Consider the following 19,819-nt stretch of genomic DNA (forward strand, 5'->3'; position numbering starts at 1 on the left):
GTTTCCTTTTTTCAATCTTTGTTGCAGTATCTTTGTATCTGTTGCTTGCTCTAGATAGAATTGCCTGATGTAGTTCAAACATCCCAAAAATCTTTGTATTATCTTAATGTCAGGTAAAGAATCTAGAAAATTTAACAAAGAAATTAGAACATGGGGCTGTAATTCCACTTTTCCTTGAGAAATCACCAGACCAAGATACTCAATACGAGTTTGGGCTATAATGAACTTATCTGGTGCAACAGAAAGAACCAGACCATGCTTAAAAACAACCTGATAGAATTGTTCAAGATGTTTTTTGTGTTCACTAATATCTCTGCTAAAAATCAACAAGTCATCAATATATACAATGATAAAAGAATAATCTTTGAAAAGGTCTTCCATTCTTTTTTGAAATTCTGATGGAGCATTTTTCAAACCAAAGGGCATAACCGTCCATTGGAATTGGCCACCTGGTACCACAAATGTTGTTTTATATTTGTCTTCAGGATTAATTCCAATTTCCAAAATCCACTCTTAAGATCAAATTTACTAAAAACATTAGCTTTGGAAATTTTTGATAACAACATTTCTTTATTAGGTAGAGGGTACCTAATAGGAACGAGAACTTCATTCAGGGCTTTGTAGTTAATGACTAATCTCCTTTTTCCACGCTTCTGTTCTGAATGCTTGTTGACATAGAAGGTCAGACATGCCCATGGGCTCTTGCAAGGTTCTATTAATTTCCTGTCCAGTAGATCCTTGATTTCTACTTTGCAAAGTTCTTGCTTGGTTGGACTCATGTGATTTGCTGAAGCCTTTTGTGCTTTAAATGATCCTTCTTTTTGAAACAAAAGTGAAACAAAATATTTTTCCCTGAACCAGAATGCATCAGGGTGGTCTACTATACAATTTGTTTTCAACTATATGAAGTAGTCCTCATCTCATCTGAAACGTGTTGTCCATGATGTTTGGTACTAATGTGTTGCATGAAATCAGCCACATCTACCCCAACATCATCATCCATCTGCAAAACATCCATTTCCTCAAAGTGAAGAGATCCTCTCATCAAGCTCTGACTCTCAATGTGCCACATCCAGGTTCCTGAAGCCGCCTCCATCATATCTGCAATGTGCCATCCCTCAAGTCTGCCATAGAAACAAGTATATCTGTCTCATCTCCCATGTGTCAAAGTGGTTAAGTCTCGGCTCAAACCATGCCCAAGTGTTGCCACCAAGGCATCATCATCGCTGTAACTCCATCACGCCAAAGTGTCTCGTATCGATCTTCTACATCAAGTCACTCTTTCAAGCATGCCCATACATGTACTCAAAAGTATGCACCCCATCCTGCATCAAAGTCTCTGACCTCAACTCCTCAATGCATCAGATCCTCCAAGTTCACCATATATGAAGTCCCTAAAAGTCACAACCTTATGTCATCATGAGCTCCATGAATCATCTCCAACCAACACTCTAGCAAGCATACATGTCTCGGCCCAAAGGTCTCTACAAGATGCCTCAACTCTCCATGTAGTAAGAATGCCCTATAGTCTGCTCACAAGTCCAACCAATCCATGTCCTTTTTGTACAAGAGTGAAAAACCTCTCCATCGTCTCATAATTAAAACATCTCCATGTCACACTAGCAAATCTACCTACACAACATCCCTGCCTTGGCACTCCTCATTGGATGCTCATAAGTGACACCTCTATAAGTGCTCTTGCATAATGTCCCTGCATAAGACTGTCGTGCTCCGTACCTCCAACTCAATGTCCATGACTCAAGTTTCCCATGTTGTCCAACTAGGTAGACCCATCACAACAATTGGTCATCATTATCCAAGCCTGCAATCTTCGGTCTAGTGAACTCGGTCACCCAACCATATCACCATCACATGAGTCTCTTCCATCATAGCTCCCCCACTAAAGGTCCCACCAAGACTTCCTGTCTTGGTCTCGGCCATGAGAAGTCCACCCAAGTATCACCATACTCAAGTGTGTTCCCTCCTCTAATCCATGAGTCATGCCGGGCACTTAGCCAATTCCTCCATGTGGCTAAAGCATGACCCAATCCTCTGCAATGATCATCATGTTTCCCCCCTTGTCACGGGCCTTCGTACCTTCTACCATAAGGTCACAAACAACCCCAACAAGTCCTGCAATAGTCAACAATCCTTACTTATCCATACAAGGTCTCATCATATACATCCATGGTAAGATCCTCCCTTGCATCGACAAACTGCTTTTGCTCTTCCCTGCATATGGTTCATTTAAAAAATGCTCAACTGAAACACAAGTATCAATAGTACTTACATCATCATCATGAGGCTCCTCCATGTGAGTATCCTCATCCACCCATGTCTACAAACTGTACGACCTTGGTCCAACTTGATCAACCTCAAGTTCATTCTCCATCGTTGTCACATCTACAACATCCCCGTATTGGCCCTTGAGTTCTTCAAGTTCTTCTTTGATCTTTGAACAACCTTCTCGAATCTTCATGTTCTCGGCCTTCATCGAAATCCATTCAGAACTCCATCTACTCATTTGTTCCAACACTTTGTACCGTAAAGCTTCACCTACATTATGGCTAGATTCACCTGCAATAGGTCCTTCTACCATCGCTTCCATTTGCTTCCTTGCAACCTGAATCACCCTTCAGATTTCTTCACCATTCACTAGGTTCTCTCTGCAAAAATGAGCTAGCTTTTGATTCCACCTATTAGTGAGATCAGCTTCCTTCACTTGCACTTCACCTGAATCAACTCTGATACCACTTGTCACGCCCCTACAATAGTGGTAATATTTCAACTGCACTATAGCGAGGTATGGCACCACCGACCACTTTCTTTTCACCAATACTTATGACTGTGGACTATGCCTAACATTCGTACTTAGTTTATTTTTCGTTACCAAGTATTATCTTTATCCTTTATACATGATGAAACCATTAACATTCATCATAAACAACAATAACATGAAAAATTGCACAATAGTATAAAGGGAGGGGCAACTCCCTGATGTGAGTCTGCTCGAATCAATCAATCAATATATATATAATCTTCAATTTTCATAACATAAGTTAAATCTTGGAGGAAACCCCAAATTTACACTTAGCCAAATTTTCACAACTTTGGCAAACTCAGTTGCCCAGCTCGTCGGCACCTCCAAATGGTCACCGCATGACTCGCCCAACACTTCGTTCACTCGTCGCATGTCTTCACCCAACTTTCTCACCATTCATTCAGCAAACGCCCAAACCGTGTTACCCTGCCCGACATTATCGTTCAGCCCAACCGTTCCTTCGTTCGGCAGGCCCACATGCACCTGTGTTGCCACTCACCCAAACTCTCATTCACGGTTTCAACCTCCCTTCATTTGGTGGGCCGCACGTAGTACCGCCTACACAAACTCCCGTTCACGACCTCTGGTTCAACCACCCTTTGTTCAACTAATGCCCTCACCGTGTCGTCCTGCACGAACTATCAACCTGTCGTTCAGCCTTGCATGAACACCCTACCTGGTCGCCCGTCGTTCAGCTTTGCACAGATGCCCAACTCGAGTCGCCCGTCATTCAACCTTGCACAGATGACCAACTCAGCTCGCCCGTCATTCAGCCCTGCATGGATGCCTAACTCGGGTGGCCTATCATTCAGCCCTGCACGGTGTGCCTAAATCGGGTCGTCTGTCCACATGACCAACTCCGCACCTGGCCACCCTATGTCGTTCACCCAATGCCCTACCTGGTTTCCTTCCTAAACACCCATTTTCTCCACCTGGTTACCTTCGCCTGTTCTGCCCGTCGTGCGGGCTCATCCACACTACCCAACAACAGAACACTTCGCACCTGCAGCTCGCATCTCAAACTTGCAAGTTCGGTTGATTGATGTCTCCCACCTCCAATCTCACCACACATATATATGTGGCTGCTCGTTTAGGTGGTTGCCCAACCGACCCATTCGTCTAACATAAAACACGTCAGCTCACCACATAATCAACTCGTCGGTTCGCCCATTCACATGGTTGGCCGCCCACCTGTTCCATTGTTCACCCGTTGGCCTCCCCATCTGTCAGGGCACCGGGGATCGCCCGAACAGATATAAATCCTCACGCTCAAACTCCATCGCACTTCACTTCTTCCACTTCACGTGACTCCACCATGGCCACAGCTCGCCCGTCTGCATCGCAGGCCGCCCTGCAGCTCGTGGCCCTCACGCTAAGGGAACCTATGAGTCTCTCTGGATTAGTTACCCTCTTAGAGCATATGGTATGCCTCGTTAGCGAGCCTAAGTTCGTCGTTGGGTCATTAACTATCATGAATTTGGAGAACATGGGTGTAGCCAGGCACAAATTAGGGTGAAAAGTTTGATTGACTCCCCAAACAATTTAAGAAAATATTGCTGGAGAGAGAGCTAATCAGCTATGTTGCACAACTATTTTGGATACGCCGGAAAGAGTATCGGGCATGGCTAGAAGTATTGACCAAATTTACAGGAAACATCAAGTTGTGCGCAACAATAATATAATATATTAAAATTTAATATATAATAAAAATAAAATAATTTATTTATTTCCATCCAAAACTTGCCAATCAAATTCCATCTTGCAAAGAAACATGTAAAATATTGAACTTTGAAACATTGCCAAAAAAATCAAAATATTAATCCATCAACAATTTCTCAATCAAATTCCTTGCAGAACTCCCAAACCGGAAAAAAGGTTGTTATTACTTGATTATTAGGTGATTTCATGCAACGCTATATGTTAAGTCATTGGTTCAATTCTTCGCCCTTGATGTAACCTCACCAATATTATATATATTACATCTAATTATAATAGAGATAAGAAAAAATAAAATATATATTAATAGTAATTAAAAAAAATTAAAACAATAGAGTTTAAATCCAATGTTATTTTAAAAAGAGTTTGTGTAATATAATTATAAATTTCCAAGTTAATATATATTTATACTTAAACAAATATGAAAATTAAATAAAAAATTGTTTTTTTCATAATATTTATATTTCATAATTTCAACTATTCTTTTTCTTTAGTATTCCATCTTTTGTCCATTCAGCTTGGGATGGTTTTGCTAGTGGACAACAATCTTCCTAAATTCTTTTATATCCATCCACCATCTGTGTATATGAGGAGAATGAATAGCTTTCCAATGACAAAGATTAGGATTGGCCAGACGCCTCATCTTCATTTGGATAGAAGGGCTTTCCATAAACATGTTGTTTCTCTTAGTTCCAGACCCATATCCAAATCTAAACCCAGTGGCATACCCTTCCCTTCGCACAGTTCCATCAGTGTAAACAACACCCAAGCTGGCAACGTCAAATACACTTATGTTTGCACTTATTCATTGCAGTGAAGCTCCCAAAATGTCAAAAATCGGTTGGGAATAAGTGGGGTTGGTACAAATAAGTTACACGGGAATAATTTACATTGAAATTTTCATAAATGATTGTGTGGTAAAATTTAAATAATTCAAAATTTAATTAAAAAATACTAAAATGAAATATTTGTATAATTTAGCTAATAAAATGAGCTGTAAGCTTTTAAAATTTTTCCCTCCAATCATCATGGTGTCCCCCTGTTTTAACATGAGCATCCCTAGCACAATTTTTTATCAAAATTATTGAATTTGTATAGCTTTGGTGCACTAGTTTGGACGGACAAACAATCTAAATATACATTTTCATTAATGATTATAACTTAGAATTTGAATAATTCAAATTTCAAAAAAACGAATTAAAATGAAATATTTGTAATAATAAATTTAGCTAATAGAATGAGTGATAATTTTTTTTAACCAATTTAGAGAAATAATTCAAATTATCTATATATATATATTAACGATTTCTATTAATTGTTCAAAAGGTTACATCATGGTTTGGTCACAATCAAAATACCCCAGCCTCATTCCGAATACACTTGTTGGCTTGGAGATACTAACAAAAACATATAGAAAAAAGAAAAATGGAACTACAATATCTTATGCATGTCGCCCACGGTAGACATAATTGACCCAAAACATAAAAACAACTAACCATCATCACAGAGCTTCAACATTCCCAGAACTTTGGGGCACTCATATCGTTAGCTGGTGGTAGAGGCTAGTGAAAGGCCCCATGAATGCGTGCTTCAATATGGTCCAGACAACCCTCCATGTGGTCTTGTCTATCATGAATCCTTATCTTCCTGCGCTAGAGAGAAATAAATTTGTACAGAATATGCGATTGGTTGTGTTGTAAATCACTCATGAAAGTAATGAATTCATTGCGTTCGTCGTGCCTATCTCTAACTAGTTACTCAATCATCTGCATAACGTGCCTCAAGAGAATCAAATAGGGGGGAAGGTCCACCCTGCTAGGGGAACCAACCGACTACTCGACTTCCCCCTTTGGATCTCGCCTGTCATGCTGGTGCATAGCGCGGGACGACACCCTACCAAGCCCATCCCCTTTGTCGCTTCGTTGAGCCCCCAAGCTACTTCCCAACTCGTATTCTATAGAGCCCACATTATTGAAACTCATACCAAATCTCACTACAGACCGCCCAAGCTACACGCCAACACTGTCGCACTTCCAATGGGTCCCTTCCCCACTTCTTTTCTAGCCTTAGAAGCTGCCCTTCACTCTCTCGCTCGTGAGAGGAACCACCCCAAACCACATGAGGCCACACCCACTGCCAAAGCCATTAGGCTTCCACCACACAGACCCCCACTCCCTTGAAAGAAATCTACCCCAAATTGGGTCCAAAGCACCCTCAAGGGTTTCCAACACTGGTTCAAAAAATAAAATAAAAAACCACCACCCTACATTCCTCACTCACAACTCTAGTGAAGGAGTTATAATAGGCAATGACTAGACCCCCATTGAAAAGAAACACAAAGACGAAATTATAGAACCATACTTGCCTGAAGGCACTCTTGGCCAACTCTCATGCTGCAAAATAGAGCACCCCAACCTCTAATGTCACGTGAATTACATCTTTCCACCCTAGTACAAGGTCCTAAGCAACAACCAACAGAGCCTCCAACCTCACTAGCATCACATTACTCACAAAGCTTAGAAACTAACGTCGTTGATTAACACCTCATAACATTGTGTGGCCAAGAAAAATGTCCAACCTATGCAATAGAGACATTATCATCCTCCACGACCCCCTCTGTCATTTCCCATAGCTTCCAAATGAGAACTCGAACTGAGCAGCTGACCATTATAAACCGAATACCCTCAAGAATGATCATTAGGCTCTCACCAAGAGACCTGGTCATATCAACTGTCTTCTCCATAATGACGCATGTAGGGACATTAACGTCCCCATATAGCTCTTCCCTTTCACAATTTATCACCCCCATTTGGGAAATTAAAAAAATATTAAAATGAAAGATTTGTAATAATAAATTTTTAACTGCCAAATTTCAACATGAGCATCCCTAACACAATTTTTTATCAAAATTATTGAATTCGTATGCGTTTGGTACATTGGTTTAAATGAATGAACAATTTGCATTTAAATTTCCATTAATGATTGTGTCGTAAAATTTGAATGATCAATTTTAATGAAGAAATATTAGAATGAAACTTTGTAATATTTTTACCTTTTCCGTCCAATCACAATGGTGTCAAATCTAGGGTTTGATAAATCCAGAGCTAAAATGGAACTAGGCTAGTTAAAAAAAAAAAATGGTTTATTTTATTTTAATATTTTTTTCATACATTTATAAATTTTATATTTCTTCAATTTTTTTTTTTTTATAAACAAATAAAATTAGAAAAACATATTCTTAACATCAATTATAATTATTAAAATTAAATCTTAAAAACAATTGAAGATTGGTCTATATATAAACCAACCTAGATCTATTTTAACTACTGATTTACCAAGCCAAGAGCAATCACATCACTTTTAACTCTAAAAGAGGTTTGCATGTCTAGAGATTTGATCCTTCTCCGGGCCTGGTAGATCCAGAGTTAAGATGGATCTAGGTTGGTTTAATTCCCCCTTTAAATAGGCTATATTCCACATGAATATCATAAATCATTATTTTATTTTTTATATAGCTAATTTTATTTTATTTTGACCAAGTTAAAATATTTACATTTGTTACATCTCTATTATACTAGCAATTGTCCCAAAAGGTACAAAGAGAGGCCGATAGGATTATTAAATTGGAATTGTTGAATTTCTCTAGAAGAAATGTTAGTTCAAACCTAACGGATGAGCATTTTGAGCTGGCTGAAATCTACCCCATACTAAATTGTAGAATGTCTCTCGACGCAATAAAAATATGTAATAATAACAATAATAAAGTGATAATGATCATCAACAGAAAATAATTAAAGAACAAATAAACAAACCAAAAAAACCTATCAATTCTATTAAATAAAATAGCAATCCTACCTCTAAAATTTTAATATTATAATTAAACAATTACTCATAACATATAAATTTATTAATATTATATTTAAAACTATCATTATACATGAATCATATATGTTTTTACCACATATATATGATCATTCTGCAGTGACAAAACAAGCACTAGAAACAGATCATAAATAATTAAATGCATATCTAAGAATTTTTGGCATACACATTTCTTAGACCTATACAAACAAATATGGAGTAAAAAATTACACAAACAAATATGAAATAAAAAATTACATAACCAAACTCTTAGAATTAAAACATAAAACCTTAAAAACAATGAATACATTAATAGGATAAATTGTGTATAAACAAACTATTCAAAAAAAATGAGTCGATCACAGCAATGAAATCTTCCACTCAAGCTCATTTTCTTATAAAATCGGGCAGAATGGAGGCCTTGGTTAAGAAGCAGAAAAAAATCAATAGAATAAAATATAGCTCCCTCCCATGTGACCATGAACTTAAGCTTTTATAGCTAGTAATAGCATGCTACTCAATCTACCAGATCGCCATCAAATGCATCTCTTCTGAATTTTCACGACAAAAATATGCATACCATTCAAAAGCCTCTCCATTTCCTCGAATTTCTCCATTATAAACTGTCAATAGTTATATAAAATGTCAATACTGACCGTCCATTTGAACAAAATAAGAATTAAGTGACAAAGTTAGCATCTGGTGTCAAAATCAATTCATAACTTTACACAGACTTACAAGCAGCATAGCTCATGTTCATCACTTTACACAGATTACAACAAGCATTGCTTCAAACGCACCAAATGCCCAATCTCTCAGCTATACAACAGATTATAAATCTATAAAGAATTTAGTTTTACTCCACTCCAATAAGGTGTCGAATGTTATATGCACAAGCCAGTACAACTGTTTATAATTCATCACTTGAGTTAATTGCTCAACGCCATGATTAGTGTGAAATGGATGTTATTGTTAAGATGCTATGCTGAAAGAGCTCACTTTCTTTGGTGTTGCAACCACAAGTGGAGCTTCTAGAGAATTTGTAATAGCAAATTTGTCATGCATAAATTTGCTATCCACAATGGATACATCTTTTGGAACAATCTTGTAGCAATAGCAGCTTTTTAGCCCATTCTGGCCCTTGTAACACACATGATCGTTGTTTTTTACTTGACGGAAGTTCCAGATGACAGAAAATTTACCAACAGTGGCAACTACATGGCGCTCCTGCCTTCCACTCTCAGTAACCTGCAGTGATGAAGAGAAATAGATGTCAGAAATTAGTACACTTGAAGAGCTAATAAAGGTTATATTGCAGGCCAACGGTCCTATAAGTTCAATTGCTACATGTTATGAAGTTGAAGTCATTTTTTGTGTACCTTATCCCTTCATAGACAATTGCTAACTTTTAATACATTATTATTTGTTTATAGTGGTGATATTGAAAAAGCATATGGCCAAATTTTTGTGTATCTGTAAGGCCATGTTTGAAATTTGTGTTTGGGAGAATCAAGACCTATTAAAAATTAATGGAACAGTTCGGGGAATTCATTTTTCTTGAAAGAAAGGTGATGAGCCATGTAGCAACAAGCTGAGAAGGTTTGCCAAGTAAAATAGGATGTTTGGTCTGAAAATTAAAGATGCTATTTTAAAGGCCCCACAAATTACTGGATATTCAACCAGATAATTCGACCAAGCAACAAAACGTTGAAATTCACCATCTTGTGCCCGTTGAAGATCTCAAACTTTGGTTCCAGGTGCAGAGACTAATTTATTTTAGAAAAGGCTAATTGCATGTTGGCCGCATTTCCATACCATTTCTGTACCAGAAATATTACTGTCCAGAAACGACACCAAATTTGGATAGTGCAGTTCATTAAGAGAAACGGATTTGTTGTACATAAAAAAGTCTTAAACTTTGAAAGAAGTCCCCAAAAGTATTAATGAAGTTCTGAGCAACTTAGGTACTCTGTTTTTTATTTTTTTCATACAATATCACTGCTTTTCAAAACATCATAGTCTAATTCTTCTATGTTTGGTTCTTTCTCAAGCATATTTTTTTTTTATCAATTTTGTCTGGAATCCAGGTGGGATTTTATTGAAATCACAAGTTTGGTCCGTGAAGGCGGCTAGTATCCCAAGGGTTTTTCAGGGCACTGAATTGATTTGTGCATTCAAAAATGAATTTTAAACAACAACAAATCACGATATAGTCAAAGATTTATCACTAGATTCTGTTTGGAAAAACTGGGTTTTAAGCGAATTGAATCTATTTATACATTAAAAAAAATAAAAATTAAACAGCAACCAATAACAATCTGGTCAAAATTTGCATCTCCGAATTCAGATGAAAAAAAACTAAAACTTAGAATAATTAGGCTGTGCCCTTTCAAAAAAAATTTGCTGATTTAGAAAATGCTTAAATGTGACCAAACACTAGTACAACCCCATGGCTAATAGCTGCCCTGGCTTATAGAAATTTGTTCAATTTTTGGTTTACAATTTTTTTTTTATCAACTTTGTCTGGAATCCAGGTGGGATTTATTGAAATCACAAGTTTGAGCCGTGAAGGCGGCTAGTATTCCAAGGGTTTTTCAGGGAACTGAATTGATTTGTGCATTCAAAAATGAATTTTAAACAACAACAAATCACGATATAGTCAAAGATTGTATCACTAGATTCTGTTTGGAAAAACTGGGTTTTAAGCGAATTGAATCCATTTATACATTAAAAAAAATAAAAATTAAATAGCAACAAATAACAATCTGGTCAAAATTTGCATCTCCGAATTCAGATGAAAAAAAACTAAAACTTAGAATAATTAGGCTGTGCCCTTTCAAAAAAACTTTGCTGGTTTAGAAAATGCTTAAATGTGACCAAACACTAGTACAACCCCATGGCTAATAGCTGCCCTGGCTTATAGAAATTTGTTCAATTTTTGGTTTACAATTTTGCGAGTGCAATGGATAGAAACATTCATTAATTTACTTTTCATGAAATGGAAACCAATGATTTTCAATACATACTTTGAAACAAGTAGTAGTTGGAGTTCAAAAGTGAACAGGACATTAAAGTCAAATAAACAACATAAGGGGAAGAAAAACAATACAAATCAGAAGACCAAAATGCATATTAGTAACACTTACCCAAGAGAACTGACCACCATGGAAATTATCCTTTCCAGCCAAATGTGCATCCACTGGAGTAAGCTTGAGCAATCTCGGAGCTGGAATCTTGTGCCCCTTTCGCCCAGAAACTCCTGTCTTTGACTGTCCATCTTTAACCGTGAAGACAGTACTGATAAGAATAAGATAGGTATTAGTAGTCCCAAGAATCCACTTCGCATCATAAGTAACATCAACATGTGTGATCGGTGATCCAAGAGCTGGAAACGCTGTTTTTGCCAACCTCATGGATGTTTTCCCATAAAGCCGAATCTTCCCATCACTGGATCCAATCACCACGCATCCATCCCCAGTAGTTGCAAAGCACTGAAAATTTGTACCTCTCGCAAATTGATGACCATTGGCCCAATTCGAAACCGTGTTGTCAGACTGTTGAACAATACCATGCCTATCCCTCATATCCCACCTGCACAGCCTATTGTCATCAAGCCCCATGAAGGTCGACTCTGCAGCATCCAACTGTGCAGCCTTGCTAACATTTGTAATATCCCGCATCTGGGAGTCCCATCCTTCTCAAACTTCCATTCTGCCACAACCTGCCCAGTCTCAATATCTAGCTGGTGAACCCTTGCAGCATGAGGCTTGCCCTGCTTGGCAGGGCTCATCAACATCATATTGGTCTCTGCTCTCATGAGAAGACCCTTCTTCGGTGTAGAGTAATAAGACCCATCACCCCCCAAATCCCCCTACCTGAACTTCACAGGCATGCCCTTCCCATGGATCCCATGGTGCAAATTCTTGGCTGCCTCAATGCCAGTCTCACCGACCAAAAAGCTATGACCCAGGGCACCCATGGCCAAGCTCTGTATACCACCATTAGTAGCCTCCTCAATCTCTTCATTCAAATCCCTATCCTCGTCCTCCAGCCCCAAGCTCTCCTCTGCATCTTCCCAGACAGAATCATCCACAGTCTGGGGATTAGCCCACCCCATGAAATCCTTCCCAAACACCTTAACCTTGTTTTCCTCAGTAGCCTTGAGCAAATAAGTATTCTCAAACATACAATTCTGAAACTCTGTAACAAAATCCATGTACCCTTCACGATACAGAAGGCCACCCCATATAGTCATGATCGAAGCCAAGAAGCAGAAAAACCCATTCATAGATACAACAATAACGTGCACGCTAGGAGCTATGATAGTCCAATGATCTGACAAGTTTAAAGCATGGGAAAATCAACCCTCAAGAAGCCACAAATAACTTCGCAATAAAATATAAAATATAAAAGCCTGCATGCCGCCTTCTTCATTTCAGAGTCTTCAGCGCTGGAAACAAATCATTACCTATTTTCCAGATAATTCATAGTAAGATTAAAATTGGCTATACCACAGTATGAAGTCAGCCCCGCTGAGACAGATAAATGTAGATTGAGAAATCTTACCTCCAAATCCTGGAATAATCCAAAATTGAAGTTCTGGAAACCCAAGCTGTGCTTTTGGGGTTGAAATACGAGCATGACAAGACTGTGTAAATTAAATACATCCATGATAACTCAAAACATGTAAGTTCCCAAAATCCCCTTCCAAAACAAAAAATTACAAGAGATGGACAATCATTGCCACATACCATTGCTAATTCTAATCCACCACCAAGCGCAAGCCCTTTAATAGCAGCTACGGAAGGTTTTTTAGCCTCTATAACAACACCAAAAGGCCAAAAAGGTCAGAGCCAGAAAAAAGTTCCATCCTAAAAACAGTGAACACATAGAATCCTTTTCCAAACTTTCAGGGGTGCCTAAACATCCATCAGAATCTTAATTTTTTTATGTTAACAATATCAACATATCCAGCTACGTATTACAATACAGGAAAACATGTAGAATCCTTTACCAATACATTGATGAGTTCCTAACTATGCTATAAGAATGCTACTTTTAACTGTACCATCAAATCCAACTATACTCTACAATAAGCCTAGGTATCCATATTTTGGCACATTCCTAGAAAAGCTCAAAATGTCAAGGGTATGATAATTTCACTTTATAGTATTCAAATAACATATGGAAAATAACGATCCAACAAAATGTCCTTTACAAGAATTGATAATGTTTTTTGAAATGAAAAGTCAAAGTAAAAGCAACATTCCTCTATCTTACACATTATTTGTGGATTTGATAATAGCTAACATTCCCGAGATACAGTACCCCCACTTCAGCCTTACATATCACCAACAACTTGCAATTTTAGTGAAAACAAAAAAAAAGCAACATATATAACAAACGCCTACCTTCAATAGTATTGATCATAAGATCAACAGAAACTCTACCCAAATGTGACAAGTTCCCTGCTAGATACACAGTTACAGAGAATTGAATATGAGCAAACATGGAAACCTTTGAAACAATCTGCAACAGAATTTGAATTTTGTATGAAAACTTAGTTTGGCATACCAGTCTGTTGTACTTCCTGGAGAACGTTGATGTCAAAACCACCTGAGAATATGCTTCCATTACCTAACAATGCCAAAACAGAGACATAGACATGAAATCATCTCGATTTTTGAACAGAAGCATTTACATCTCTCTCTATATATATGAATATATATAAAGATTTATAACACCATTGAACATTTAGTACAGTTTCCATCCCTTCTGCAAAGTTGCATACCAGTGACAACAATGGCCTTCACATCATTTCTCCTCATTGCTTTGTCATATTTTTCTTTCAAGCCTGCAAGAATTGTAAATAAAACCAATTGAATGGTTACTACAGATATTAAGTTAAATGGTAACACATATGCTAATGCATTACTTACACCCAGATATCAACACACAAATGCGTATGTCATTAAGCCTTCTCTTTCAATGAACATAAAATTATGACGTAGTCAACTACTTACTGGACAGTAATATGATGAATTTGGTAAGGTTGACCTATGATTTCGAATTGGTATGTGCAAATTAGTAGGCCTTGGAGGATTGGTTTGCATTTTATAATCATTTTAATTTGACCTTATCTGTCCTATCCTCATATGGCAGAGCTGATATCAGTTTGCTTTGGGAAAAAGCCATGATGCCCTTTATTTCCAGCCACAGCACAGTTTCTTTACTGCTGAAGCATTTCTCAGTTTCAATTTGCCTACTGGTGCATGTGATGCTGTTTGCAAGGCATAGGAAAATAAACCTTTTCTGCCACTCCCATGCCATTGCTGACTTGTTGTGGCCCATCAAGGGTGCTCTTGCTGGCTGGGGTCTGATGGACTTGAGTTGTCTCAAATCTGCATATCCTGTGGGGATGTGGTGTTTCCCCTCACACCCCTTCAACATTTTATAGGTAATAGTTAATAGGTTAGTTGTGCTTCCTGACCAGACATATGTCACTCCTTCGCATGATGCCTGAAAAGTTGCAAAGGAATAGTTTGATTTCTGTTTCACTACCAGGCACATGCTGCACTCTTGCATGGCGTGTTTAATATATACATGTGTGCACTAAGACACCCTCTCCGATTTGAGTTGAAAACAAGTAAAGATGAGCAAAATGACCCCCGAATATGCCTTTATAGATGCTCTGGTGAGTTTATTCCGGTTTGACTTAGCAAGACTCACAAGGCAGACCGCACAACAAGTTTTGACCAAGTATGAGTTGACATGCTGAGTATTTTCCATGAAAACGAGCTTTTATCAAGTTATCCTGGGGTTGACCATTTTTTTCCAAGACTTGACCAACTGGGTTGACTCGACTCACCGGATCATTCAGACTCAGAGAGATCAGGTAGACTCAGCAGAGTCTGGAAACTATGATGGGTGGACAATACAAGGTTCTCTTCTACCCTAACCCTCCGTTATTGTTCCATTGCTCTAGCAAGAAAACCTGATCAAGGGCAGGCTCTTCCTTTTCACAAACCCCAGGATGATATTATACAAATGCATAATAGTCATATGATAAATAAAAATCCTCAAATCCACCCCTCCACTGTATTTGCAATGAGACCTAGCATTCGCTCGAGCCGCAATTCATGCCAAATCTGCTTATTTAATCATTATCTTCAAATCTTTTGGTTAAAACTTAAAATTAAGTACAATGTTGCAACCAGGGATCTCCTATCATATCTCTCGATGAATGGACTGCAGAGATAATCCTCTGCCACAATGTAAATGACCTGCCTAAAATATGGAGGATTCTAAACAGAATTAAGCAGAATTTGCAGATCTAGTAATTCTCAACACAGTAAATCACGAACCAGAACCCATCTCAAACAGTTATACCTATTTCTCTGTTCCAGTCAAACACACGCAAACATGTATGTGTTCATGCACCAGGCTGTGGCCAAGAGGCAACTTGGAGCAGTTGTCGTGAGGATGAACCAGGTTCAAATTCCAGTTTCCTCGCTCCCCCTGCCTGATGGATAGCTGTGTAGTATTTATTGTAGCTCTACTGCAATGATGATCCGACGCCTAGCTGCCGATATTGTACTGGTTGTTGCTATTGTTGCTTAGCCTCAGGGCTGTTGGTCTATTTGTGGCCTGGCCGCCGCAGTGAAAGAGGTTTCAGACCAACCAATCATGACCTGTTTCCAATGGGTGTACTACACACACAAGGCTGTGAACTATTGTCCAGTCCACACACTCACCAGATCTATAAACCACCCTGCGCTATCAAACTTTACTATTTATTTTCAGGTGTGTGTGTGTGAGTTGTGGGATTGGACCTATTTTAAAATCCTAGATCTGTGGCCAAGAATTTCTGTTTTCAAGTTCCAAGAGAAAGATGGCAAAGCCCTGCAAGCGGAAGAGTATCCGAAAAATGCACCTTCAACCAAAAACTGATCTATAATAATAACGAGGCCTGAGATTCCAGACTAACTAAATAGACGTAAAATTATTAAAAAAATGATAGAAATGAAATCCTTACCTTTGGGCCATTGTGCAAGGACGCTTTCCTTCAAGGTGGCAACAGTGGTGGCAGATAAATATCTTCTGGGACCAATGTCTGTACCATCATGGAGCCTGAACTTGACCTCCAAATACTCTTCCCCTGACATTTCTCAAAATACCCAGATCCTGGTTCAGAAAACCCTCTAAAAGCAGCTTAAAACCCTCAGTTTGGGAACCCTTGTGACACCTTAAAGGGTAACCAGAAAAATGCTATTACAGGTTTGGGTTTCCTCAAAATAAAAAACTATGATAACATCTCTCGCAGATACCCTTCATAAAACACAGCTTCAATCTGCAAACTCCACCATTTGTAACACCCAAAAACTCTTCTGTTTGAAAAAACTTGAAATCAAGGTCTTGGCAATATTGACGTTCCTGGAAGCAAAACAATTCTAACCCAGAACTACAAAAAATGGAAAGACCTGTCAAACACTAAATACAGCCTGATCCTACAAATAATTGAGGCAATGATGCATCTTGCCTGACTATTTATTGATCATTACAGCGGCTCTAAGCCGTGTCATTGCCTCAATGTGCACTAAATTATTCAACCCAATGTGTGTATATACGCCTCTTGGTTTTTTCAATCCCATTTCTTCTTTACAACTGAGCAACGCGGTGCCTGAAAGGCTTGCTGCACGAACTGAGCATACATGGCCCTTGACATCCTCACAGAGACATCTACCATCTCCTTATTGCACAAAAACTTCTCCATCCGAGACGCCGCCCTCATGGAATCCACGTCCCGTTCATAAAAGGCCTCCACCGCCTTAGAAATCAAGTGCTCATCGTGCTTCAAAACCTGAGCCATGCTCAGAGAAACTCGAACCCTGACCCTATGCATGTTAACCCTTCTGAACAACATCGCTAGCTCTGGTTTGCACAAAACCACCCGTGAGAGCCCGCAAGGATTCCCATACTGAGGGTTTCACCGGCAAATGGAACGGAAGCCCGCGGTTTCGAGTCCAATAATAGCGCACACAGTGGCATAACAAATGCAAAACTGCAAATGCAAAATACCCAAATGTCAATTTGCTGTTAATGACAAGTGTCAACGTCGGAATGAAAAGGACGACGAAAGGTCCCTTTCAAAGGAAGGCCTATCGGCCTAATTAGAGTGGAAATTGTCTCTTATACAATTAATTAGATTTAATAGATAAATTAATTTTAAAAATATATGATAAAAATTTAAATTACAGAAATATTATTTATTTATTATTAATTTTTCCATATGCAAAATATTTTTATGTTTTCTAATTACTATTTTATTTAGAAAACAAAAATCAAAACTCCAAAAAATGATAATCTTGAATAACAATGGTTAAATGATGAATGAAAAAAATTAATGGACAGTGGTCTTAAAGAAGAGTATAAATAAATGCGCACTGGTAAACGTTATGTAATGACAGCCCTCTTTGGTAGAAAGCGAAAATATTAAACCCTAAATAGTTGTTAGATACAAATGCAGTCCCCGGGAAGCGAATGCATAGGCAATTGGTTTAATGGTTAAATCGTGGACAGTCCGTTTTTGATTTACAAGTAATCTGTATGCAAAGGAAGTTGAATGAGGAAAAAATAAAATAATAATAATAATAATAAATTTTAATTAATAATTATATTTTTATTAAATAAATATTAAAAAGATAATTTTAAAATAAATTATATATATATATATTTATTTGTTTTTTCAAGATTTTTGAGTTTTATATGTGCAGGATTATTTAAACGTATTGTCTATTCAAAAAATTTCATTGAGCTTACTCATTTGATTTATGTTCATATTAATTTAATTAATTAAAGTTGTAGGAACATGGAGACATCATATGATGGTGGAAGAGAGTAGAGACAACCATCCATAATGATGATATTTTGGTTGGTTGGTTGGCGTTATTATTTGTTCCCACCTTTTTCTTTTCTTCTTCTTCTTGTAACCAGAAACGAATGGAAGTGTACTTAATCCTTGTCTCAAAATGGTAAGACAACCTTTAAAGTGAAATGAAATACTTGTCTCGCTGGAACTTAAGCAACCAATCAAAATGAGGAAATATATGCTTTCGAAAAGGTTCTTGCGTAGTAGTAATTTTAATTGAGAAAATTGTTGATAGTGTAATTTTAATTAATTATTTCTCTTTTCCTAAATCTCGAGATTCTAAATATTTGAGAGGGGAGGATATGGATTTTTTTATTGAGTTTTGTTTTGTTAAATTCTTAAGTACAAGAATAGATTTTTACAATTCTAACAAATAAATATATAAATAAATTATATATGGTATTCCTTTAAGTAAAATATATTTGTATAAGAATAGATTTTTACAATTGATTATAAAAAAAATAGAAAAATACATAGCTATAAATTCTTAATTATAATTTCTCTTAAGTAAAGTATATTTTAAACATGGAGGATATTCTTTTCTACCTCATAAGTCATCCATTTCTGATTGGGTGTTGGTGGGGGATTGGAGATTTGGAACTTTTTATTAGGATTGGATTTCAGGAAAGGATTTAGAAGAGTCAAAATGATCCCTTGCTATTGGCTTTGGTTCTTTTTCCTCTTTTGCCTCATATATTTCCTTTACTTCCTCTTTTTCCTTCTCTCCATCCATTTCTTTCTTTTCTACCTTGCTATTGGCTTTGGTTCTATTTCCTTTTCTTCCTCATCTATTTCCTCTACCTCCTCTATTTCCCCTTCTTCCTTCTCTCCATCTATTTCTTTCTTTTCTACTGAACCATTAGTATGCTTCAAGATCATCATGGATATGTGTCATTATTAGGTAATGTTGATCTAGAGTTAGGTTCAATTGCTTCGTTTTTAGATTCCAAATTGATGTCTTTTGGATTTATTAAACTCTCTAGATTTTGAATGACTTCAAATTGATTATTTCATGATGTAGAAAAACCTTTTTTTGGCTGTCTTTGACTTAAGAGGCCCCTTACACTAAGAATTTATGCACCTAATTGAGACCATCTTGAACTTAAGCTCTTCTCTTTACTTTTGCTTTGATGGATAGTACTCTTCTTTCTTTTTTTGATAGCTTTTGGCAAAATATCCATAAACATAGAAAATATTATACTTGAATGGAATATGATTATATCCTATGATCTTATTATGGCTCCATCCATCAATATTGATATGTAGAGACTTTGATGGTCCCTTCTCCAAACCCACCTCCACAATTATTCTTACACAAGAAAATAAATTTCCTTTTATTTTTTATTGGTTAATGATTTTACCCATTGTATTGCCAATATATCTACGTCTATAGTCATCCTAGAAAACTTGAGAAAAATGAGGCAATTTAACCCACACTCGAGTTGCTATAATTTTCTTTCCTAGATAGAAGTCTAGGGACCATAAGACTAGAT

General features: G+C 37.4%; 1 pseudogene across 1 annotated transcript; it reads right to left on the bottom strand.

Annotated features, from left to right (window-relative positions):
• Nucleotides 1-9,362: 9,362 nt before the first annotated feature.
• Nucleotides 9,363-16,598, bottom strand: LOC149180433 (protein CYPRO4-like; annotated as a pseudogene). Its single transcript, XR_016256928.1, has 8 exons — nt 16,434-16,598; nt 14,190-14,252; nt 13,973-14,035; nt 13,810-13,866; nt 13,150-13,217; nt 12,965-13,046; nt 11,545-12,733; nt 9,363-9,646 (listed from the first exon to the last, which is right to left on the bottom strand). The product of XR_016256928.1 is annotated as a protein CYPRO4-like (transcript).
• Between the last annotated feature and the right edge of the window lie 3,221 nt (nt 16,599-19,819).

This window comes from Pinus tabuliformis, chromosome 3_2 (genome assembly GCF_031772625.1).
Source record: "Pinus tabuliformis cultivar Carrire ecotype Pingquan chromosome 3_2, CPIR1, whole genome shotgun sequence".
Taxonomy (NCBI): domain Eukaryota; kingdom Viridiplantae; phylum Streptophyta; class Pinopsida; order Pinales; family Pinaceae; genus Pinus; species Pinus tabuliformis.